Source organism: Mus caroli, unplaced genomic scaffold (assembly GCF_978045245.1).
Source record: "Mus caroli unplaced genomic scaffold, Mus_caroli_1 scaffold_11, whole genome shotgun sequence".
Lineage (NCBI taxonomy): Eukaryota > Metazoa > Chordata > Mammalia > Rodentia > Muridae > Mus > Mus caroli.
In genome coordinates, this window is record NW_028227266.1 from 85,812,749 (window position 1) to 85,839,535 (window position 26,787).

Below are 26,787 nucleotides of genomic sequence, written 5' to 3' on the forward strand. Positions count from 1 at the left end.
CCAGCATCTGCTGTCACCTGAATTTTTGATCTTAGCCATTCTGACTGGTGTGAGGTGGAATCTCAGGGTTGTTTTGATTTGCATTTCCCTGATGATTAGGATGCTGAACATTTTTTAAGGTGCTTCTCAGCCATTCGGTATTCCTCAGGTGAGAATTCTTTGTTTAGCTCTGAGCCCCATTTTTTAATAGGGTTATTTGATTTTCTGGAGTCCACCTTCTTGAGTTCTTTATATATATTGGATATTAGTCCCCTATCTGATTTAGGATTGGTAAAGATTTTGTCTTATTGACAGTGTCTTTTGCCTTGCAGAAGCTTTGCAATTTTATGAGGTCCCATTTGCGGATTCTCGATCTTACAGCACAAGCCATTGCTGTTCTATTCAGGAAATTTTCGCCTGTGCCCATATCTTCGAGGCTTTTCCCCACTTTCTTCTCTATAAGTTTCACTGTCTCTGGTTTTATGTGGAGGTCCTTGATCCACTTAGATTTGACCTTAGTACAAGGAGATAGGAATGGATCAATTCACATTCTTCTACATGATAACCCCCAGTTGTGTGCCAGCACCATTTGTTGAAAATGCTGTCTTTTTTCCACTGGATGGTTTTAGCTCCCTTGTCAAAGATCAAGTGACCATAGGTGTGTGGGTTCATCTCTGGGTCTTCAATTCTGTTCCATTGGTCTACTTGTCTGTTGCTATACCAGTACCATGCAGGTTTTTATCACAATTGCTCTGTAGTACAGCTTTAGGTCGGGGATGCTGCAGGTTGCACTTTTTACAATAAGGCTTTTATACTTGAGAGAAAACTTTTTCAAGCCTGGAATACTAAACTACGTTTCACAGATCTTAGGGTCACACAACATACCTGAGTAAGGTTATTTGAATAACACACAGGGTGTTGTCACTTGCCCATCCCCTCCTAGTCACTTTGAGATCAATCAGTTCTGTGCCTTCCACCAACTTTGTTTATATGCCAGTGTGTCCTAAGACCCTGTGTTTAGTCCTTAGGTCTCTTTCTCTGCTCAGTCTCCCCAGGCCATTGGTTCTCAGTCTGTGGGTCATGACCTTTTGGGGATCAAATGACCCTTTCACAAGTCTTGCCTAAGACCATTGGAAAACACAGTATTTACATTACAATACAAAAGAACAGCGAAACTACAGTTATGAAGTAGCAATGAAAACCCTTCTATGGTTGGGAGTCACCACACAAGAGGAACTGTATTAAGGGTCACAGCATTAGGAAGATTGAGAACCACTGCCCTAAGCTCTCACTGTTTTCTTTGTAGCCAATGGAATGGGAAGCCTTTTCCCATCTTCCTCCTTCTCCCCTAATTCCTATTTCCACTGTGATGCTCTTATTTCAGGCTTCATTATATGTGGCTCACATTAGTAAAGGCTATTCAAATTGGCCTCTAGTTTCTTCCATTTTTCCAATAAGAGTTTCACATTGCCACAACTACTATCTGTCAAACAAAGAGACCTGTCTTGTCACTTGTCAGACCTTCAAGGACACCTCATTATCCAGAGTAAAGTCCATGATACACAGGAGTCCTTACTACCCAACTACCTTCTTTCCTGCTCAGTGACCTTCCCCACCAGCTCAGGGCTGGTGTGGTATCGGCTGCTTTTCCTCTTTTCTTGACAAACTCATTCATTGCTTATGGACAGTTCAGATGTTGCTTTCAATAACTTACAGAAGGCAGACTTTCCCGGGAAGAATGAGTACCGCATTGGCCTTACCTGGACTCCTCTAGCAAGCATTGTATAGTTTTGATGTAGCAGTTGTAAGAGTCGATTACCATTGTAATCGACTTGTCTATTTGACCTTCATATAGCCTATACATCTTATAGACTTTGAGTTCCTTAGCAAGAACTATAGTGTCTCTTATTTTTTACAGCACATATTAGTTCAGTCTAATGAACAGGAATTTAGACAAGCACTACGCCCACTGACCTGCTTCTCTAGTCAAAGACCTTTTAGTATTGAAGTTTGTGGAAGATACTTACACGAACATTTTAAATTAACACACTTGTCATTTTTGATATGGCTAGCATCACCTTGCTTGTCTGGGTAGTTCATGTTGGTAGCTATTGCTCTGGTAGAGTTATTAATAGGACCGTATTTTACTTTTAAAATCTTCCTGGTTTAGGTGAAAAATTAAATGATGATCTTAGTATTAGCATGTATGCAACACACAAGCTTGGCTTGTTACACTCAGTGACTGAGTGGTAAGCTAAAGTCAGATGAAGAGAGAAGCTCTCAGGATGGGAAGAAAAAGCAGACGAGAGGAGTTTCCAGAAATGTCTCATGTGCTATGCTTGGGCTCTAAGTGGTGTAATGCTAGAGCTAAATACAGTCGATTGGACCAGCAATAACTGATGCTCAAAACTAGCCAAATGGTTCAGGTTGGCTTTGATCGAAAGTCCTCATGGTGAGTGTGCAGAGAAGAGTGGGTTGTTCCAAGAGTGGAGCCGTACCAAAGGATGTGGGTGAGTCAGAGCTTCCAAAGGTGCATTCTGGGCCTGAGAGTAAAATTGAGGTAGCTGTTGAAAACTGAAGGCATAGAGTTTAGTGTGGAATAGGCCATGCAGTAGGGAGAGGAGGCTGGAGGGCAGCGGGCTCATTCAAGTACACAGAGAACTAGAGAAAAAAAATGACATCAGTTTGTTCGTAAGTACTACATTGCCACAAGAGATGGTTGTAACTGGATATAGCAAGTGGGACCATCGTGGTAACTATGCATGTAAGTGTCCCAGAAAAAGGCCAAATCTTTCTTTGGGATAACAAACTTAGGAAGTTGGTCTCAAGTCACACATTAGCTGACTCATGAGTGTTTATCCACTGAAGAATGCCCAAACAGCATGCGGTTCACTACTGAGAAACTCTTGCTTTACTCTTAAGCAGAGCTGCTGGTATAAATGCAAGGCAGAGTCCCACTGGGAAGTAGAGGTGAGGTGCAGAAACTGGAAAGTCTTGAGGTCAGAAATGAGGTCAAAGTCAAGTGATGGTAACAAGAGTGGATCCTTGAACCAGTCGGAGGAGGGAGTATGTGAACTGGGCCCATGATGATTGCCACACCCACCACCAGGGGCAGCAGCTTCTCTGCAGGCCTGCATAGTGATGCAGTAGAGATGCTTAGACCACAGGTGATTGATTAGTAGGCAAAAAGCTGTTGGTTTTGTCTTCTGAAAATTAACCTCATTATAAGGAAGACAGGAAGACCCTGTTTTGTGGCACTTGAAATCCAGTAGTGTCAAAGGTATTTCTCTATGCACAATGATTGCGTAGTTTGTGTGTTGGGATTTTAGTGAAGAAGTTGAGCGAGCTTCAAGTCAATGTTAGGACTGCATTTTCCCAAATAGGAAGTAAAACTGGACAAGAGTAAGGCATCAATAAATACGCCCCTTCCACAATCTTTTTGTATGTTCATCTTAGATAAAATGACACACTAACAGTCAATGGTACAAAGTTCAACAGTAAAGCTGGTGACCCTGTGGAATATTGGATTGAAGAACACATGGATAAATTGGTTAGAAATAAATCAGGTGTAGCATTTTGAACAGAATACTGAGTTAAAACAGATTTTTTTTAAAATATGGGAAAACTAGTAAGTTTTTTTTAGATAATATATAGAGTTCTTTTAGTCTATTGTTAGGATACTATATCCAAAATCTTTTTCCAGATTAGATTACACATACACAGAGTACACACACACACACACACACACCATCTGTGTGATCATTTTATAAGGTAGGAATTACCATTTTATAAATGAGGCAACGAGGGGTAACTCACCTAAGACTAACACTAAAGTACTGGACTAGGATTTTTACATCCCCCACCTGTCTCACAGCCTATTTTCTTTCTTCATTCCAACACCTCACTTCAAACTTCACTCTGATTATTTTATCACCTGTCCCGATTCTATGAGTTTGCCAGGAATTCAACTAGTCATATTAAGCCATAAAACATCCAGTCATATTAAGTTGTGTAAATCGACAGATATTTACAAAGAAGCACACACATAAAAAAGAGGCTCTAAAAACATCAAGGATCAACACTTAAGAATGTTATATGCCAGCAGGGCGTGGTGCCGCACACCTTTAATCCCAGCACTTGGGAGGCAGAGGCAGGCGAATTTCTGAGTTCAAGGCCAGCCAGGTCTACAGAGTGAGTTCCATGACAGCCAGGCTACACAGAGAAACTGTCTTGAAACCAAAAAAAAAAAAAAAAATATATATATATATATATATATATATATATATATATTATATGCCTAGAGGAATGGCATTGGGAAGACTCAGAAGTAGGATTGCTACATCCTATAGAAATGCCTAACAATACTTTCAGAGAGTTTTGAGTGATCTTTTTATTCAAGTGAAGTTCAGAGCAAGATCAGCACAAGAGCGATGTGGCAAGGCCTGGGGCAGATGGCACAGTATTAACAGATGGTGGAGAGAAGAACCCAAATGGCTTTTGTAATTCCTCTATCAAGGAAAATGTTATTTAATCTGGGACTCATAAAGTAAATGTTGTTTAGAGGCACTGTGTGGCCCATGTACACATACATTGTATGTGAGGCAATGATCGAAAATCAGCAGCTTCTTCAGATGTTTTGTAGATTCTAGGTTCTTAGAAATTGTATCCAGGGTTCTTGGTCACAGGGTCAGTGTTAACGTTCAAGCTCAAGGGAAAGAGTTCAGATGGCAGAAGGAAAAAGACTGTGGTTCTGAAACAGCCAACTCTTGAAGCGTGGATCATAGCTATGTAGATCGATGAGCTGATGCCCAGTAAATGCTTGCATAAATTATTAAGAAGATGGTAGTGAATATTGTAGAAATCCCATCACCAAGCCTCATCACGGCAGAATTTTGAAGTAGAAGTGAGGAACTGTTCTGATTGTTAAGACAAAAGAAGGAAGAGGAAGAAGAAAGAGGAGGGAAGGAAGGAAGAGAAAGAGGAAGACTCAAAATCCCACAAAGGGACAATAATGAAAGGGCTGGTATAAAGTTGAAGGATATTAGAGCCAGGCCAAGGCCAATGGAGACAATGCAAGTTGGGTTGACAAATCAAAGCAGGGTTTACGGAGCTAAGCTGTCAGCTCATTTTGAGCCTTTAGAAGTTTCTGGGCTGCTGAGGACCATGCACTTTTTTTTTTTTTTTTTTTTTTTTGGTTTTTTCGAGACAGGGTTTCTCTGTATAGCCTTGGCTGTCCTGGAACTCACTTTGTAGACCAGGCTGGCCTCGAACTCAGAAATCTGCCTGCCTCTGCCTCCCGAGTGCTGGGATTAAAGGCATGCGCCACCACGCCCGGCTGACCATGCACTTTTAAAAACACCAGATACCTGAACTACACTCTCCCCACCCTTCCCCAATAGGTATGCCTTCCAGACACTTTAATTTCATTTTGTAGAGAAAAAAAAGAGAGAGAGAGATTTTCTTAAAACATAAAAAATTTCATTTTAATGTACTTGCACTAGGATACTTATTATGTTCTGAATGTTGTGTTCTATAAAATCTATAGCGTGAGAAGGTAATGACTACAGGAAGTGGGACTCTTAATGTTATTAAGTCACAAGGGCAGAGCCATTATGGGCATGAGTAGGACCTCAAAAAGATAAGCACTTCCACCATTTGAGAACATAGACAAGAGGTGTTGCCATTAACAAGAAAGTGGGCTCCCACCAGACACCAAATCTGTTGGGGCCTTGATTGTGGACTTCCCATGGTCCAGAACTGGGAGAAAGACAAGCCTGCAGTTCTCTGTCACAGTAGCTTGAGTACTGTAAACAGTACAGCCTCAAGGAAGGACCAAAGCTTTTCATAGTCACTAAATATGATGCCCCACAAAGAAAAAAATCATTATAGTAAGCAGAAGATGAGTGTTGTAGAGGAAGTCCTGCCTGCCCAAGTACTTTGAATAAAGAATGTTAGAAACAATTTAGCCACATTTCCTGTATGCAGGCGATTCTCCGTTAGAATAAACCCACTAGACTGCCAGTAAATATTGCTAAAATATATAGTTCCCTCTGCATGGGCAACATGTTTTATATCTATAAAAGTTCTTTCTCTGACAGTTATGTGGTTCATTCTATTCTTAGGTCACTGTTCTTCACATTAAGTTTCCTGTGGTATTGTCATCTTTGAGTATGTTCATGGTTAGGAAATAAAATTGATTTTTTTTTCTCCATAGGAAATGTCTTCATTTATAGAACCTTTTATTTGCCGTTCCATCATTTATGAGCTTCTCCAGCTTGTAACCAACAATTGGCGAGGAAGTACATACTTTTGTATTTATCACTGGGACAGTGGAGAAAGCTCAGTGGTTAGACATTTGCCATGCAAGCACAATGACCTGAGTTCAGATCTCTAGCATGCAAATAGAAGCTGGGCATGGCTGTCACCCCAGTACAGGGGCAAACAGAAGCAGGAGGATCCCTGGGGCTTGCTAATACTGGGCTCTGGCTTATAGATGTACACACATATACACACAAAGAAGTTATTCATTGTTAAGCTAAACAACTTCCTAGGTTGTATTAATTCAGTCTCAGACACACTCCCCTCCACACACAGCTTCCTTCCTCTTTACATTCCTCCTCTCTGAGGCTCCTAATCTCTAATGCTGGCATATGTTATTAGTTAAGAATAATTTTTGTGAAAACATTAGAACATATGATGATGCTTAGGTAGCAAATAGGCCTTAGACATGTACAAGTACAGAAGTTAGCAGTACAGGACACCTGGCAACTCAATTATATCTTCTGAGCTATTTCCTTCTTCCACTTGACGCCATCTTTAGCATGACAGCTTTCAGCTTCATGATTATTGCCTTATAGCTTCTTCATCTCTTAGTACCAAGAGTGAGAATGGCAAAAGTCACCTGCGTCTGTCTAAAAAGCCTTCCCTACTTCATGGACCTTGATTGGGCTACACAGCCATCTCCACATCAGTCACTGGGAGATGCCAGAGGACTGTTAGGTGTGTGACTGGGAAAAGGAAATAAAGTACCTGCTACCCTTTTCTATTCCTTCTACTGCTGCCTAAAAGTTAGCAAAGGTGTTGTGTTAATGATCCTTGGCATACATACAAACACACAGACACACACACACACACACTATCTATCTATCTATCTATCTATCTATCTATCTACACATAAACTCACACACACACATGTATGTATATATGTATATATATATGTGTGTGTGTATATATATATATATATCTTCATTTAAACTAAACAAAATCCCATGGACTAGTCTTTAGTTTTGCTTTAATCAGCTTCCAAATGCTGACACCATTGCATACACTAGCAAGATTTTGCTGAAAGGACCCAGATATAGCTGTCTCTTGTGAGACTATGCTGGGGCCTAGCAAACACAGAAGTGGATACTCACAGTCAGCTATTGGATGGATCACAGGTCCCCCAATGGAGGAGCTAGAGAAAGTAACCAAGGAGCTAAAGGGATCTGCAACCCTATAGGTGGAACAACACTATAAACTACCCAGTACTCCCCAGAGCTCATGTCTCTAGCTGCATATGTATCAGAAGATGGCCTAGTCGGCCATCGGTGGAAAGAGAGGCCCATTGGTCGTGCAAACTTTATCTGCCTCAGTACAGGGGAACGCCAGGGCCAAGAAGTGGGAGTGGGTGGGTGGGGGAGTGCGTGGGACTTTTGGGATAGCATTGGAAATGTAAATGAAATAAATACCTAATTTTAAAAAAACATAAAGTTAAGGCAAGAGACACACAGACATACACACACTATCTATCTATCTATCTATCTATCTATCTATCTATCTATCTATCTATCTGTCTGTCTGTCTGTCTATCTATCTATCTATCTATCTATCTACATATATACATACACATACATTCACACACACACATATATATGTATCTATATATGTTGTGCGTGTATGTATATATATATGTATATATATATATATATGTATGTATATGTATATATATGTGTGTGTGTGTGTGTATCTTCATTTAAAGTAAACAAAATCCCATGGACGAGTCTTTAGACTTGCTTTAAAGTTAAGGCAAGAGAGGCTTGAGTAACATAGTTGCTGCTGATCACTAGGAAGCACCAAGCATTGATTTCTCTGCCAAGTTGTGGAATACATTGTGAAGAGCCATCTAGGACACTGTTTTTCTCATTAAATAGCTGATACAGAATCTTTTTTTTTGTTAATGCACCTGGTCTTCCCCAGTGCCTGAGCCTCTTGAACTAAAGTGAACCTCTGAGATGAGATGTCAAGGAAGGAAAGCAAGCAAGCAAACAAAAGTCTGCAGTCAACAGAGGGGAGTGCACAGCATCTCACACCACATCTCACACCCCACAGCATCTCTACCATAGAGATACGATCGATGGAAACAACCTCAATCATAGCAATAATCAGGATTGCTGAGTTTTAAATATCACTTTTCCTTTTACTCTAATTTATTTACTAAGAGATGTATAAAGGTTGCCTTTTTAGAGGTTATATTTAACAGCTGGCTCAAGGAATATCTAAAAATGTAACAGCTGGCTCTCAAGGCTGTTTGCAGGAACAAGAGTGCCTAGAAAAACCATTTTGAGTCTGTTTCCTCAGCACGAAAAGGAAATGAAAATTCTTGCTTTGTCTAACTCTGATTAGGAGACTTACATAAAACAATCTCTTTGATGAATGGACTTCATAACTGATGAAGTGCTGTGTAAATGTAATCCCAGGAAGAAAGGAGATATGTAGGGAAAGAAAACAAGCAGTGTGTCCTGGAGAAATACTTATGGTTTTAAAGAGAACAAGTGAAAATAACATTTCAATCTAAGGTAACATTTTAACAGTGAAGATGTCTTGGTAAAGTATAAGCATGAAGAGAAACAGTTTGAAGACTAGAGTGAACTTAAAAACGCCCTTAAACTCTTCATGCTTCCTCCCCTCAGGTGGTTAAATGTGGTCTGACCTTGTGACTTGCTTTCATCAACACGAAGTAGCAGAGGTTACCTACATACTAAAGCTCAGACACTGGACATGCTCCATCTGCTGCTGGTGAGCCCTGGCCCCCTGTGAGAAGAAGCCTGAGCTAGCCTGGATGGAGAAGGAAGGATAAGAGGCATGGAGAGAGGAATTTAGGTACCATACCCAATAGTTGGCCAGCCTCCAGCTGACTCAGCGGACATCTGGAGATGCTTAGGGGAGCTCCAGTAGAGATGAGTCAAGCCTGCTCAAATCATCATAATGGCCCAGTTGAGCTCAATCTAAATAACTGACCTTCAGGGCTAGTGACTGTTTGTAGTTGGTAGCAGTTGAAGTGTGCCATAGAGTGTAACCAAACACAGCCCTAGAGAATGTCCCAGCATCTGTATTAGGTTCTTCCTCATCTTTAACCTCAAGGAATCTCCATTATATTATATTTTCATGTTTGAGAGACCCAAGGACTCTGGTTAGAGGAATGTGCAAAATATCAAACCAAAGAACATATGAAAGGACAAATATGATTTATATAAAACTTCACAGAATGTGTGTTGGGGACAAGACCGGCATCTGGAGGGTAGACTGGAGAGCTGAGGCATAAGAGTGTCTATTACTGAGCATTTAGTTGATGCTCATGTTTATACTTATAAAACTTAGATTATCTGAATATGTGGTAAATACCCACGTTTGTAATTCTCATGCTTAAATTTCAAAATAAGGACAATAGGGGGATCTGTTTTCTTCATCAATCTCCGAGCTTGTCTTTCTAGTCACAACTAGCACATCTATAATCACCCTCAGGGGCTTTTAGAGTTTAATGTCCTCCCTGCATCTCACAATATTCTGTGTTCAAAGCTCTTCACCGGTCCTGTGACTATTAATACTTACTGTATTTGGTTATGGCATACTATGCCTTCTTCATTCGAACTAATAAATCAATAAAGAAAGCTTAAATCTAAATTACTTACCAACAAGGTGCAAGAATGCAAAACTGAGGATCTGAGTTCCAGCCCAAGACACATGATGGCAGGAAAGACTCCAGAGAGCTTCCCCTGACCTCTGTGCATGTCATCACACACACACACACACACACAGACACACACACACACACACACACACACAGAGAGAGAGAGAGAGAGAGAGAGAGATTTAGTAATGAATTGTCATGTATGATGTTAATATTCAAATTTATAATGGAAAAATTCTGCAAGGTCCTCACTCAACACATGTACTTTTAAAGAAACTGAATGTAAAAATCTAGAATCCCCATCATTTTCCAATTTAACCATTTTTCTTCCTTTAAAATATTCCCCTCACTCTTTACTTTTGTATATTTATTCGCTCTGTGTGTGTCTCTGTCTCTCTCTGTCTCTGTCTCTCTGTCTCTCTGTCTGTCTCTGTCTCTCTGTCTCTCTGTCTGTCTCTGTCTCTCTGTCTATCTCTGTCTCTGTCTCTCTGTCTGTGTGTGTGTGTGTGTGTGTGTGTGTGTGTGTGTGTGTGTGTGTGTGTGTGTGATGACATGCACAGAGGTCAGGGGAAGCTCTCTGGAGTCTTTCCTGCCATCATGTGTGTCTTGGGCTGGAACTCAGATCTTCAGTTTTTCATTCTTGCACCTCTGTTCTCTGAGCCCTCCTTTTAGCTTTTGAAAGTTCTGTCTTCCTGTGTGAGTTACAAATGGGAAACAGCATCTCTTCCTCCCTTTGCTTGAAATGATCATCCAATATTTTCTTTCTTTAGTAAAGAAAATTATTTTGAGATCAGCTCTTACTCGAGGGAAACCAACTGAGTGGCCTAGAAGGGAATATAGGAAGCACAGAGCTAGTTCTGAAAACTCAGCTTTGGCATATCATGCAGATGACAGTCACCATTGGCGTAGCTACCCCATCTCCTGAGTGGCTCATTTCCTTCTATCACTCCAGCTTTCCCAGCCTGCTCCTGCTCCCGTCTGGATGTCTGGCTATATCATTCTCTCATAGTGCCTTGAGGCAGAGTCTCTAGGTGAACCTGATAATTGTTTTGTAGCTATGTTGGCTGTCTAGAGAAGCCCCTAGCATCATCCTGTCTTTGACTCCTGGAGAACTGGGTATTTAGGCGCATGTGCAGGTGGCCACGCTCAGCTTCTTCATTGTTGCTGGGAAGCCAAACTCAGGTCCTCAAGCTTGCACAAATCCTCTTACCCACTTAGCAATTCCCACTCCCCATCCCCCGCCCATACTTCATTTTCTTTGAAAGTCTAACTAATCAGCTAGATACTCAATCTTATAGACCTAATCCTTGCCCGAGGTCATTTTTACCCTGTCTAGCTTCCTGTATTACACACACATTCAGTTTCTACCACGGTGCCATCTTTATCAGCCTCTGAGAAAACTTCTAAAAGCTGGAATGTCTCCACTCAAGGACCGCTGTGCTTGAGCCATGAACACAGCTTTTCGAACATGTAGTTAGGCAAGGAGCTGTGATCCGTAGCTCCAACTCTCATGTAAGACCCCTCAAGAAATCTTCAGAAAGGTCTTTAGCTAGAGTGCCTAGCGGGAGAACAAGCAAGGCAGCAGAAGACACGTGCTTCAACCTTCAGGATCCGTGGAGTCAAGGTTGAAGGGAAGGATGAAGAAAGGTGACAATTAGGTAAAATGGGAGTCAAGATAAACTGCAGTGATAAAGAGCAAGTCCTGGATGCACAGAACAGCTCATGCTGGAGGGATGCTCCAATCCGTAGGCTCCTGCGAACAGGTTGGAGAGCCCTTATGGGGACTAGGCAGTGAGGAAAGAGCCTCAAGTGCTGGGCTCTGACTGCAAAATGCCTGTATTCTGCCTTCTGCTACACTTCTCTCTCTCTCTCTCTCTCTCTCTCTCTCTCTCTCTCTCTCTCTCTCTCTCTCTCTCTCTCTCTCTCACACACACACACACACACACACACACACACACACACACACGCTAAAGTTGCAGCAGGCTAATCCCTTCTAGGTCATTAATTATAACATCCTGAACTATACTAAGGTATACTTAAGGTGTGGACATTTTTATTTATCTTAATATAGAATAATTGTAGAAAAGAAGATGCAAATAAGTAAAAAAATACAAATAATTCATGAATAGTTAACCTGAACTGATTTTGGTGTGTCTGTTTATCCTATATATTGTGAACAGGATCATTATACCTATCTACACATGGCTGTCTACTGATTCATTTATACCTATTAAACTATATTGGCCAAATGCATATACTATTTTTCCTGCAGTGGTACATCATAGATAGAGACATACTCACTTTCAAGGAGTTCTTTCCTTCTTTCTATTTTCTCCTCACAGATTGATCAGATGTCTCTTTAATTTTTTACATTTGGTTACTTTGAATCATCCAAAATAATTTATTTTGTTGGTGTTGAAGTTCAAACCAGGGCCTTGGGCATGTAAAGTGAGCCGTGTGTGTGTGTGTGTGTGTGTGTGTGTGTGTGTATTCCATAGATTTCAAATAGCCTCAAACTAAGTCCAATAGCCAAAGAAGAATTTTGATGGAGACACCGGAAAACCTAGAAGGACAGCAAAAGTAATTGAAAAAGTGCTGATTTGAAAGAGAGGGTGACATAGTTTGAGGTTTCCCTTTACCTTTTATATTCACTTATATATTTTATGTGTGGGGTGCTTTGCCTGTCTGTATATGTGTGCATTGTGTGCATTCCTGGTATCCACAGAAATCATAAAGGGCTTCATATCATCCAGGACCAGAGTTACACATCGTTGTGAGCCACCACGTGGGTGTTAGGAACCAAACCCAGGTCTTCTGAAAGAGTAGCCAGTACTCTTCACCACTGAGCCATCTCGCCAGCTCCTGCTCTATTTCTTAAATAAGACTGATAATTCCTAACTTGACTCAGAGCTTTCATGCCATCCTCTGACATTATTATGAACGCTGATGAGATGACTTAGTGGATAAAGCACCTCTATGCAAACATGAGGACTGGAGTTTGGATCCTCAACACCCACATAGAATCTGGGCGATCGTGGTGATCCACCAATAATCCTAGCACTCAGAAAGGAGGGGATCCCATGGGCAAGCTGAGTAGCTAGATTAGCCTAATCTATATAAACTCTGGGCTCAGTGAGAGACTCTGTCTCAACACATAAAGTGTAGAATCATGGAGAGAGACACACTTGTCAGCCTTTTGCTTCTGTAAGCACATATGTACACACACACACGTGTGTGTGTGGGAATGTACATACACAGGAAAGTAGACTGCTATTGTAATTGTATTCCTAAGGTATCTAACCTTTGTCCCAGCAATACAATTCAGTGTGAGTTCTGTAAGTGAGTCTGTGACTCAGCATGCGACAGGCTTCCTGTAGATTGTGATCTTTCCCATCCTATTCTGTGAATGATCACTGTGAGGGTTTTTGCATGTACACACACACACACACACTCACACACACATACAGCTCCTCAGTTGTTTATTGTATGTACAGTGAGATATTGATCCCACCATGGGACCTCATGTTTTCCCTGGGAAATACCATTTTTTTCCAAAAAGCTCAGGCAGCTGTATAATACCTCAGCCAAATGTATTAACAATTTCCTTGTTTTCAAGAGCCTGTAGATTCCTGTCTCTGTCATCATTTAGAGAGATAGCCTTGAACTACCAGATAATAAACATTTTCCTTACAAAATAAAAGTTCAGGGTCAATACTTTCAGAACATTCAGTCTGGTTTACCATATTAAGCAATTTAAACAGTTATTTATTTCTTCCCACATACATGACTAACTCTACCTCCCTTGTAGTAAAAAGAAATGTAAACATTTAATAATTTGCCACTACTTCTGGGCAGGTGAGTTCTGTGGCTCAGCCATTCAAGGATAAGAGCTAATTTTAAACTTGCTGGAGGATACACAGGTGTGCAGCCATGTACGTCTTCTTGAATAGCCTGCATTTTTATGCTCTTCGGTTCTCTTTGCAAATCTTGGGTATTTTTCACACATATGGTCCATTCAGCTGTTAGAGCCATGCGATTGCAGAAGCATTTTATTTTTATGATCATTGACAATACTTTGCAGAGTGTGTGACCAGGAAACCATCTGTACTGACATCCCTGAGTCTCCTGAGCCTTGGCCATGCGCTCTCTCTTCCTGAGGAGTGATGCTCAGGAGACGTGTTCTCTCTCTCTTCCTGGAGAGCAGGAACTGTCTCCTGGTCAGGGTTTGGATAACTGGGGCAGAGGTGAGTAGGATCAAAGCCTCTCTGGTTGGGTTCATCAAAACAATCCTTCTCCTTCTCATTTTTAAAAAACTCAATCATCTCCTCCCTGTTCAGACATGTTCTCGGGATCTTCACTCCTTCTCTCCCTTCCCCCTCCAGTTCTCTCTCTCTCTCTCTTTCTCTCTCCTTTCCCCCTCCCCTATACTATTATGTGCTGTAAAAATAAAGGACACTATAGTTCTTGCTAAGAAGCTCAAAGTCTATAAGATGTACAGGCTATATGAAGGTCAAATAGACAAGTCAATTACAATGGTAATCGACTCTTACAACTGCTACATCAAAACTATACAATGCTTGCTAGAGGAGTCTAGGTAAGGCCAATGAGGTGCTCATTCTTCCCGGGAAAACCTGCCTTCTGTAAGTTATTGAAAGCAACATCTGAACTGTCCATGAGCAATGAATGAGTTTGTCAAGAAGAGAGGAAAAGCAGCCGATACCACGCCAGCCCTGAGCTGGTGGGGAAGGTCACTGAGCAGGAAAGAAGGTAGTTGGGTAGTAAGGACTCCTGTGTATCATGGACTTTACTCTGGATAATGAGGTGTCCTTGAAGGTCTGTGGTTATTAAGTGACAAGACAGGTCTCTTTGTTTGACAGATGGTAGTTGTGGCAATGTGAATCTCTTATTGGAAAAATGGAAGAAACTAGAGGCCAATTTGAATAACCTTTACTAATGTGAGCCACATATAATGAAGCCTGAAATAAGAGCATCACAGTGGAAATAGGAATTAGGGGAGAAGGAGGAAGATGGGAAAAGGCTTCCCATTCCATTGGCTACAAAGAAAACAGTGAGAGCTTAGGGCAGTGGTTCTCAATCTTCCTAATGCTGTGACCCTTAATACAGTTCCTCTTGTGTGATGACTCCCAACCATATAAGGATTTTTTTTTTTTTTCTTTCGAGACAGGGTTTCTCTGTATAGCCCTGGCTGTCCTGGAACTCACTTTGTAGACCAGGCTGGCCTCGAACTCAGAAATCCACCTGCCTCTGCCTCCCGAGTGCTGGGATTAAAGGCGTGCACCACCACGCCCAGTCATATAAGGATTTTCATTGCTACTTCATAACTGTAGTTTCGCTGTTCTTTTGTATTGTAATGTAAATACTGTGTTTTCCAATGGTCTTAGGCAAGACTTGTGAAAGGGTCATTTGATCCTCAAAAGGTCATGACCCACAAACTGAGAATCAATGGTCCTGCCGACCTTGACTTCTGTCTTAGCGTTCAGAGTTTCTGGTGTTGGGTTTTGTATTCTCCCTGACTCCATACATACCCTTTCTTCTCATCAGCATTCTGTAATTTGATGTCCCACAAGCCTTTAGTATAAATCCACAGTGTGCCAGTCCTCCACATAGCCTATGCTTCTTTATTATGTGACAGACCTAGCTGAATGATTTTTTTCCTTTGAAAAATGTAGCAATAATAACTCATAGGGCCAAGTTACTCGTGCAGGATGTTATATATTTGGCAAACATAAACCATATGATCCTGTTCTTAAGAAATTTCCAAGTCATTATTTTGCAGTGCACATGTTTACTTAATGTTCAGAAGTTGGGCCCTGACCATGGGGATTTCGCCTCTTGAGATTTTTTTTTTTTTAAAGACATGTTGTATTGGCTTTTGGGGTTACATGGTGCACTCTAGTGGGGTCTACTTGAATTACAAATAGTCTTGGTCCCAACTCTTTCCCACCATTTTTAGGAGGATGGAGCATGACTTACAGAAACAAGAATTGATCAAAAACCCACTATCCTAAAAAGGCTGGAAAGCTTTTGTTGAGTAAAAGAAGCACATATTTACAGAGGAGACAGAGCCAGCTCCTCCACTGCCTCTAATAATCGCTTCACTCTAATAATTGCTAGTCCAGAGGAGAGATTTTCCATCCTGCATCCTGGTCTGAAGGAGAGAAATAAATTATACAACACAACCATGTTTCTGTGTGTTTGGGTTTCAAACAGATGTCAAACATCATTATCATCAAACATTTATGGAGTATGGCTTGTGTATTTGAAAATGTACTTGCTGTTTTAATTCTTCTGGGTTGTTACATATGTTATAGTTACTGGCTACTGCATATAACTATCTCTGTGTGTATGTGCACTCGTGTGTAGAGGGAAGAGACTCACATGGAGTTACTTCAATCTCACTCTGTTTTTCATGCAGGGTCTCTCACCCGAGCCTGAAGCTCACTGATTTACTAGATTGGCTGACCAATGAGCTTCAGGAATGGATCTACGTCCACCCCTAATGCTGGGGTTACAACAATTCACTGCTGCATTTGGCTTTTACATGGATTGTATAGCTCTGAACTCAAGTCTTCAGACTTGCAAAGCAAATGCTCCCCCCACCAAGCCATCCTACCGAGCTACCTCCCCAGCCCTATAAATGTATGTTTTTTTTTTATTGAATTGAGCAGCTATACTAGAACTCTTACAAATGGGACTATACCACAATATTGTAAGAAATAGTCATATTCTTCTGTTACTGCTCAAAGATGGATGTTCAGCATGGATGCAAAGTGTTGCACATCTGGCAAGGAAGATAATTTAAGGGATCTGTCTTTTATCTTGTGTTGTTGGGAGATTGAACAAGCAAGCCAACAAACTGTCTGGGCCTCCCATTTCTCACTTATAAAATTAGAGGGCAGCCAAACATTTCTTTATTGCTTGGTTTCCTTACTTGATGGTATCTGTGATTCTACATTGTTTGTAAGTACAAAAACAAGTCATCAAAAATCCCTGAAAATCCACAATAAATTTAGCATATTCCAACATTCATATAAAATTCCCATCTGTATCATGTCACTTTAGCCCTAAGAGCACTAGATGTTTATTATCCTAACTCAGGAAAATAAGGATAGCCAAATAGTATTCTGTGAGCATTTCTACCTATGTTTCCATTGTCTTGGATCATGGGGATGTAGTGGTCATGGGAGGATGACAGAGTTCTTACTGTGTACTTGGAATGGGCATGGGGAACCATTGCTTGTGGCCCTTTCTTCATTATTAATAAATATATAAATGTGTAGAATAACAAGCATTTTATAAGTGCCCAAGTTTTGGGTAATAATTCCCAGTTTACTCTTAACACTCATACAAAAAAATATTTTCTGCTAAGTGAGGCCAAGCTCAGGTAAGAGTTGATAACATGGAAGTTTCTTTGCGAAAGATGTCAGTCATTCTCTACTTGGCACTAGGTTTCTGTACTACACTATTGGGTCAGTCAGAGAATGCTGATCCAAATTAAAAGTGTCCATCCCTGCAGGTTTCTCAATCCTGCAGAATAGTGCCTGCATCCCTGTGTCTAACTGCATCTACAGACTCCACTCTCCTCTCTAGGGTACAATGTTCAAGAGCATAATTGAAGGATGAAAAAATTAAGTGCCATTTGGTACATAATTTATGCTATGAAGGAACTCACATTCCACGCACATGCTTCCATTATCCTCTATTTCTGTTTTAGCTGGCCATGGCCAATCAAATAGCCGCAGCATCAAGAGTCAGCCCTTGTGCCCATATCTTTGAGGCTCTTCCCCACTTTCTCCTCTATAAGGTTCAGTGTCTCTGGTTTTATGTGGCATTCTTTGGTCCACTTAGAGTCCAGCTTTGTACAAGGAGATAGGAATGGATCAATTTGCATTCTTCTACATGATAACCATCAGTTGAGCCAGCACCATTTGTTGAAAATGCTGTCTTCTTTTCACTGGATGGTTTTAGCTCCTTTGTCAAAGATCAAATGACCATAGGTGTGTGGGTTCATTTGTGGGTCTTCAATTCTATTCCATTGATCTACCTGTCTGTCATTGTACCAGCATCATGCAGTTTTGTTTTGTTTTGTGTTTTGTTTTGTTTTATCACAAATGCTCTGTAATACAGCTTGAGGTTGGCAATGGTGATTCCAACAGAGGTTCTTTTATTGCTGAGAATAATTTTTGCTACCCTAGGTTTTTTGTTGTTCCAGATGAATTTGCAAATTGCCCCTTCTAACTCTGTGAAGAATTGAGTTGGAATTTTGATGGGGATTGCATTGAATCTGTACAGTGCTTTCGGCAAGATTGCTATTTTTACTATATAAATCCTGCCAATCCATAAGCTTGGGATATCTTTCCATTTTCTGAGATCTTTGATTTCTTTCTTTAGAGACTGGAAGTTCTTATCATACAGATCCTGAACAGAAGAGCAATGGCTTGTGCTGTAAAATCAAGAACTGACAAATGGGACCTCATAAAATTGCAAAGCTTCTTTAAGGCAAAAGACACTGTCAGTAAGACAAAATGTCAATTAACAGATTGGGAAAAAATCTTTACCAATCCCAAATCCAATAGGGGGCTAATATCTCATGTATATATAAAGAACTCAAGAAGTTGGACTCCAGAAAACCAAATAACCCTATTAAAAATGGGGTACAGATCTAAACAAAGACTTCTCAACTGAGGAATACTGAATGACTGAGAAGAACCTAAAAAAAAATGTTCAACATCCTTAATCATCAGGGAATTGCAAATCAAAGCAACCCTGAGATTCCACCTCACACCAATCAGAATGGCTAGGATCAAAAACTCAGGTGACAGCAGACACTGGTGAGGATGTGGAGAAAAAGGAATATTCCTCCATTGCTGGTGGGATTGTAAGATGGTACAACCACTCTGGAAATCAATTTGGCAGTTCCTCAGAAAACTGAACATAGTTCTACCGGAGGATCCAGCAATAGCACTCCTGGGCATATACCCAGAAGATGCTCCAAATTGTAATAAGGACACATGCTCCACCATGTTCATAGCAGCCTTATTTATAATAGCTAGAAGCTGGAAAGAACCCAGATGTCCCTCAACAGAGGAATGGATACAGAAAATGTGGTACATTTACACAATGGAGTACTACTCAGCAATTAAAAACAATGAATTCATGAAATTCTTAGACAAATGAATGGATCTGGAGGATATCATCCTAAGTGAGGTAACCCAATCACAAAAGAACACACATGATATGCACTCACTGATAAGTGGATATTAGTCCAGAAGTTCAGAATACCCAAGATACAATTTGCAAAACACATGAAACTCAAGAAGAAGGAAGACCAAAGTGTGAACACTTCGATCCTTCTTAGAAGGGGGAACAAAATACCCATGGAAGGAGCTACAGAGACAAAGTTTGGAGCAGACACTGAAAGAATGACTGTAGCCACCTGCAGCTACATGAACTGGGTTCCTGAAGGGGAGGCTAGGGTTGTATGGCAGGAAATGGCCAGAGAAATAAATAGACCAAGACAAGATACTGATCAAGGCTCAGAGTTTACTTAAGAGTCTGAGCTAATAAAAGGGGAAGGCCCATCCCCCACCACGCCAGGTTCTTGATGCTTTGTTGCCAGGCTGCCAGCACTTGGTCACCAGGCTGTTGCTTATTCAGGAATGTCTCAGGGAAGATAGGTTCAGCCTCTCAGTGGGTAGCAGTGTCTTGGAGAAAAGTGCAGATGTGGCAGAACAATAGACCTATCTAGGTCAGAAGACTCCACCCTAGGTGGTCTCATTCATAGTGGCAGAACAGGTCTGAGCCAGCCTGCTCAAGGCTGGGGGAGGCTACAAAAGACCATCCAGAAACTGCCCCACCTGGGGATCCATCCCATAAACAATCACCAAACCCAGACACTATTGCAGATGCCAACAAGAGATTGCTGACAGGAGCCTGATATAGCTGTCTCTTGAGAGGCTCTGCCAGTGTCTGACAAATACAGAAGTAGATACTCACAGTCATCCATTAGACAGAGAACAGGGCCCCCAGTGAAGGAGCTAGAGAAAGTACCCAAGGAGCTAAAGGGGTTTGCAGCCCCATAGGAGGAACAATGATATGAACTAACCAGTAACCCCAGAGCTCCCTGGGACTAAACCACCAATCAAAAAAACACATGGTGGGGCTCTTGTCTCTAGCTGCCTATGCAGCAGAGGATGGCCTAGTCAGTCATCAATGGGAGGAGAGGACCTTGCCCTAGTATAGGGGAATGCCTGGGCCAGGAAGCAGGAGTGGGTGGGTTGGGGAGCAGGGGGAGGGGGGAAAGGATAGGAGATTTTTGGAGGGGAAAATAGGAAAGGGGATAACATTTGAAATGTAAATAAAGAAAATATCTAATAAAAAATAAAAAATTAGAAAAAAAGAGTTAGCCCTTGATTTAAATAATAGTTATTAGCATCTAGTAAGCGCTGGATAGCATATAAATGCTAGGGCTAAAATCTAGTGACTTGTAAGTTTCTAAGTGTAACAGATGTGGTCTCTTCTTTTCCTACAAACAAGTTTAAGTGGCTGTGTACCAGCTTCTCCTCCTGGTCTCCCTTCTCCAGAAGTCTCTTGGTTATTCTTTTGTCAGAGATGCTTGTGTGAACAGGTGTAATCAGCTACTGGAATCCCAAGCATCTAGATGTAGCTAATTCAGAATTCTTCCCTGTCCCTCTGTTCTTGCCAGTCAGTCTGTTGGGAACAGATGGGGAGGATGAACCTTAGCCAATGAGGAGCATCCAAGCTTCCCCTTGCCTTAGGGATAAAAGAAAGGGACCATCTTTGCCAAGTGTGCTGCCTCCTGGTAATTCTGGGTGGAAAACCTTTTTTGTAAAAAAGATTGCCTTGATGGGTAGCTTGCATGTTGATCACGTGCTTCTTTGTACATCACTATTAATGTTTACTTCTAACACAAGACCTAAACCTATCTATTTTTTAAAATCACGAAATGAATTCTAATTCTAATCAGTGGCCTGATATTAAACAACTGATTCAGTCATATCGTTTCTGAAAACATGTGACCAAGCTTTAAATAAAATTCAATTTGAGAAAAAAAACAGTTAAGGAATGATACATAAAACACTACTAAATCTATTTGGATTCACAACAAACCAAGTAATTGTTGTAGTGCAATGTAACTTATATTATTTTCATATCTATCTATCTATATCTATATCTATATCTATCTATCTATATATATATATCAAACTTTTAAGTCACTACTGTGGCCTCCCTTCCCCCAGCCTGGAACCTGCTTGCTCAAGGGTGGAGCTACGTGCTCATTCGTCCTGCCACGCCCACTGCTGGAACCTGCCTTTGCTGCCTGGAGGCACACACGTGTTCGTCCTGCTACTGGACCCTGAGTTACTTGGCGGGAAGTTGGGTTCCCTCCCCTTTCCTTTATAACTGGGTGTCTGAAAATAGTAAAATTGAGCCTTGATCAGAACTTGTTGTCTTGGTTCCATTGTTTCTTCCGCCCCGTCTAGATTCCTCTCTTTTCAGCGAACTGCCATTCTCAGTTGAACCGTTCGTGTTGGACTGCGGGCAGGCCGCAACACACTACAACATTCAAATATTATTCACCTAAAATTGATAAAGCATTTATTTCTTGTGCTGTTGAACTTTATTGAAGTCAAAAGACATATCTCAGGGCTTGGAGAGTGAACATGCCTGTTCACTCATGGGTTGATGACCTAGGTTTGAGACCAGGGACCCACATGGTGGAAGGAGAGTACAGTTTCCTGCCAGTTGTCCTTTGACCTCCACACATATACCATGATATGTATCATGCTCTGAGAAAACTCATAAATGAAGGTTTAAAATATTAAAGCTATGTGGCTTAGATCATTTGCTGCTGTTGTAATGGGAAGCCCCAAGTTAAATGAAACAGTAAAAGTAATCTCATTCTACTGGAACCTGCCAAGGTCAAGGTCAAAGGCTGCATTTCGTAAGGGCCTTTTGCCATCATAACACAGCAGAGGGCATTTTATATAAGCGGAGGAAACATAAACAGCTGCATTTGTTCTTACAGCATCACACTCTTCCCAGAACATAACCAAATCCCTGGACAATGGCATTAAAAACCCATCCATTACAACAGAGCCCTCAACAGTTAATCACCTATAACAGTTCCAACTTCTACCCCCCTTTACAATTTTTGATATTTCGTATAGTATACAATGTATTTCAATCGTTTTTGCTTTCTCATATACCCTTCCAACCCCAGTGACCCCTTCTTCTTCCCGGCTGGTTCCCACTGTATCATTTCCTTTTTGTCCATGCAGGTATTATGCAGAGATCACAATTGCTTTGTGTGCCCATGACTGCAATTGCTGCATCATATATCCAAGAGAGAGCACTTCATGACATTCTTCCCCATTTTCCAGCTCTTGGAGTCTTTGCATCCTTTGTTCTGAATTGCTAATATTGATTGGCTATATTGATGTTCTATCTAGGGCTAAGTACCCAACAGTCAACTTACTCTCCTCACTTGACCAATTAGGGGTCTCTGCATTAACCATTGCTCACTGCAATACGCTTCTCCAACCAAGGTTGAGAGTAAAAATAGACTATACATACAAATGTAAAGAAATACTTTACATTTGGGCAGGGAGTTTGACTCCATGCCCAATGTAGCAAATAACAGTGGCTTCCCCCTTTAGAGCCTGTTCCCCCCCCCAGCCACAAACTTTTGACAAGGTTAACACTACAAGGTTAAAATACTATGTATTTTCTCTCATAGAACAAACCGAAAAATTGAATAGAAATGTGATTAGTTATCACCATAAAAGCCATGCCACTATAATATGAGTGGGCATATTTTGCCAGGCCGGTCAGTATTGTAACATGCAAGGTCCACAGCTGGATAAGACTGTTGATGGCTGTTCTCCCTAGTAGCCTTCATAATACTGTATAATACTTCATAATACTTCATAATACCAAAGTGAATCAGCTGGAAGGACACTTCTAGCTCTGTTTTAGCTTAATTTCTTTGTGTCCTGTATCCAAAGTGAATAATGTCTTACCATCTAGTTCTGGTGGGAGCCAAGAGCAGTAACAATACCCTGTTTAGTCTGGATGACTTCTGACATCCTCTTGGACAATAACTTACAGAGACGTACTCTCTACCTGGTACTGGAATTCTCATTTTAAATCCTATGGTTTCTGAGAGGAGCACTAGTCAACCAAATAGGACACTGTAGTGGCTTCAGTGATAAATGTTTCCTATAGTCTCTAGCATTTGGTCCCCAGTTTGTGTTATTTGGGGAGGCTTAAGAGGTATGTCCTTGGTGGAAGAAGTATATCACTGGGGGTAGGGGTAGTCTTTGAGAATTCAAAAACTCATTCCCAGTTCGCTGTCTTCTTGGTGTTTTCGGTTCCAGATGTGACCTTTCAGATATTCCTGCCACCATGCTTGCTTACTGCCACACTTCCCTGCTGGATGACAAGAGGTCTTGTCCCTCTGGAACCATAAGTCCGAATTAGTTCTCCCTTCTGTAAGCTGCCCTGGTCATGGTGTTTTATCACAGCAATAGAAAAATAGTGAATACAGATGTCTTGGTTCAAACTTTTTTCCTCTTATTACTGGTATGATAGTGGTTAAATTTTAACATGAGTTTGGAGAGAATGTTCAAGCGTAGTAATATGCAATGTCAACCCACTCCAGAAGCTTTAATAAGCTAGGCTGCAGTACTATATGAAGGAACAAGCCAAGTGTAATTGAAGAATTTCCCATGTAGACGCTCAGAGCAAGTTTCTATATTTAATTAACTTTTAAAAGACACTATATTTAGTTCTCATTTCTCAGAGTTCTTCGGTTATTATCTGTCTACTAAAAATATTGGTGGAAATGAATAATTTTGATAATCTTTCAAAAATAGCCTAACTTGGCACATGCCTTCTAAAAAATGGATAATATGTAGGCTCCCAGAGGAATTATAAAATACTAAAAGAAAATTTAGGTACCCAGAAACTCTTGTGCAGTGCACTTCAGGAAAGAGTTGTTCTAAGTCCGATAGTAATTACCTCCAATCGAGTTCTTATCCACCACAATTTACTTCCTGTCCTTGAAGTATATTCAGATTTTGTAAATAAAATCATGCTTACAAATGTCACAGTGAAACAACCTCACTGGCATTTGACCTTACTCAAACAATAAAATATAATCCCAGATATTTTGCAAGAAGGATAAAATCACATCCACGTTCGTGAAATCCTCTGCTGACAAATATATCCAGTGTCTTCATGGAGATGGAAGCATTTACAATAAGGAAGGCCTTGGGGAAGGATGTACTTATACATGGCAGAAGTTCTCATTGCAAAGGAGCACGCATTTGCCGGAGTTGTTTTCTCCCTGTTACATAAGGACATGGGAGTCGGCCAATGGACATCTTGACACAGAGAATTGACAGATGTCTGCAGAGTAAAACTGGAAACAAGCCAGCAGTCCAAACTGGCACACTTCATAATGACTATGGACCAGACATTTGCTTTAATAAAAGATATTTATCTAGGTTTCCAGTTTTGTTATAGGTCATAAGACTTTATGAACACATTTAATTGCCCGTATCTTTGAGATTTTTTTAGTAGTAATTCATACATTTGCTTTCCTAAGTACAATGCTGCATTTGTTATGTATAAAAATAAACTGCAATATGGTTTGTGGACAAAAATACTCAGTATCTTTGGATTATAGGCAAATACTGTTACTCTTTGATGTATATTGAGAAACCTATGTGTTCTCATGAGAATAATGGTAAGCAAAATCAGCAAAAGAAAAAAAAACAGATTTTCTGCAAATAATCTCTCCTTCAGTGTTACATTTTATTGGAGGAGTGTGAACTTACAGTCCCCACCTTGTTCCTATCAGCAGTCCATTTCCAGCTGTACATATGGTGTGACAGAGAGGGTCCAGGCTCTGAAATGTGACAAATTTCATCAGACCCACCTCTTCTATTTACCATATGGGTGACCATCTATCCTATCATTATACAAGTATAATGAAGATAAAAATCAAAATAAATTTGTTACATTTAGGGGATAAGTGTTCAGTAGTTATTCTTTCCCCCTCAAACCCCTCTTCTGCCTTCATAAAACCAAACAGTAAAACTGGGACTTGTTAGAGTGTGTCCTACTTTCAAGTGGCATACTGTTCAAGAGTACCAAATTAGCTTTTAAAATGCTAAGGACTAAAGACATCCATAAATGCTATTTGTTAGAAACATGGATGGGGGGAGGGGGGATTCTTCAAAGAGGAGATAGCCCCAAGGCTCCTGCCCTATTCATGGGTTCATTGGTTCATGTATTAGTGAGTATATTAGTGAGTATTGAGAAGGTGGCTTTGTTACAGACAAGAGTTCTCTTTGGTGCTCTTGCTTTACCACCCTGTGCCCTCCACCATGTCACAGTGTATTAGAAAGGTCCTACTTAGATGTAAACACCATGCTCTTGGGGTTCCCAGCTTCCAGACTGTGAGCCAAACAAGCCTCCGTTGTTTATAAACTCCCTGGCTTGTGGTATTCAGTTGCAGCAAGAATAAATGGAGTCATACAAACAAGACTTGTTTATTTAGGGAAAAGAAAACATCAATCACGTTAAAGATTTTTTTTTAACTAATTAAAACAATCTAGAAGAAATATTAGGCCTTTGGAACATACAACCTGTCAACATTGTAATAACATATCACACTACTAGGGCAAAGTTCACGTGGAAGGAGGACAGCCCTATAGCCGGCTATGGTTAAGATGTTGTCCTAACTTCTTGAGTTTTTAATATATTTTGGATATTAGCCCCCTGTCATATGTAGGGTTGGTGAAGATCTTTTCCCAATCTGCAGGCTGCAGGTTTGTCCGATTGACAGTATTGTTTGCCTTATAGAAGCCTTTCAGTTTCCCAAGGTCCCATCTATTAATTGCTTATCTTACCTAGTTCCTGAGCTGCTCCCTAAACTGGGCTGCCTTCCCTGGCCTCAGCAGGAGAGGATGTGCCTAGTCTTGCAGTGACTTGATGTTCTAGAGTGGGTTGATACCTGGGGTGGGGAGGGGTTCCTTTTCTCAGAGGAGAAGAGGAGGGGGAAGGCGCAATGTGATTGAGGGACTAGGGGAGAGGGGTCTGCTATAGGAATGCAAAGTGAATAAATTAATTAACCAATGGGAAAAAAATCTAACCAGGGGGAAAAAAGAGATGCTTTCCTAAGATAAAGCTAATAACCGTGTGAGTACAGGGCTGGGTTCCTCCCAGAGCTTTGCACAGGTCTTCGGGTACCAGGGAACCTAAGCCACATGAGTGTCACTTCGCTGTGGATCTGTAGTCACCCCTCCTTCTCTTCCTTCCTCAGACTCTGACCACCACTTTGGGTTTTGTTACTATGCTCCCTCCATTCAGACTTCTCAGTCGGTCACGATATGGAACTTGTGGTCTTGAAGGAGTCAAGCAACTTTGTCACCAGACTTGATCCTTTATCCTGTTCTAGGCTAATAATGGGCACACTTCTGCCATCCCTAGAGTCCTATTGACATTCTCCCTGCTCTGCCCTGTGACTTCTGAGCTTTCTCAGCCTTAGTCTTGGCTGAGGTTTGCCTGGGCGGTCTCTAAGCCTTAGGCGCCATCTTCTTTCACTCTGGCCTGATTTCATTTCCCCATCCTCTGCAGCCTTCAAGTCAATCAACATGCACCATTGCTCTTCTTAAATCTATCCCCTGTTTGTGTCAAACTATTTGAAAAAACTAGTTATCTACCGACATGAAATTGTCTCCTCTTCTATCTCTTCCTCTTCATTCTCCTATATATTCCTAAGCTGAGCTGATCACATAATGAAGAAC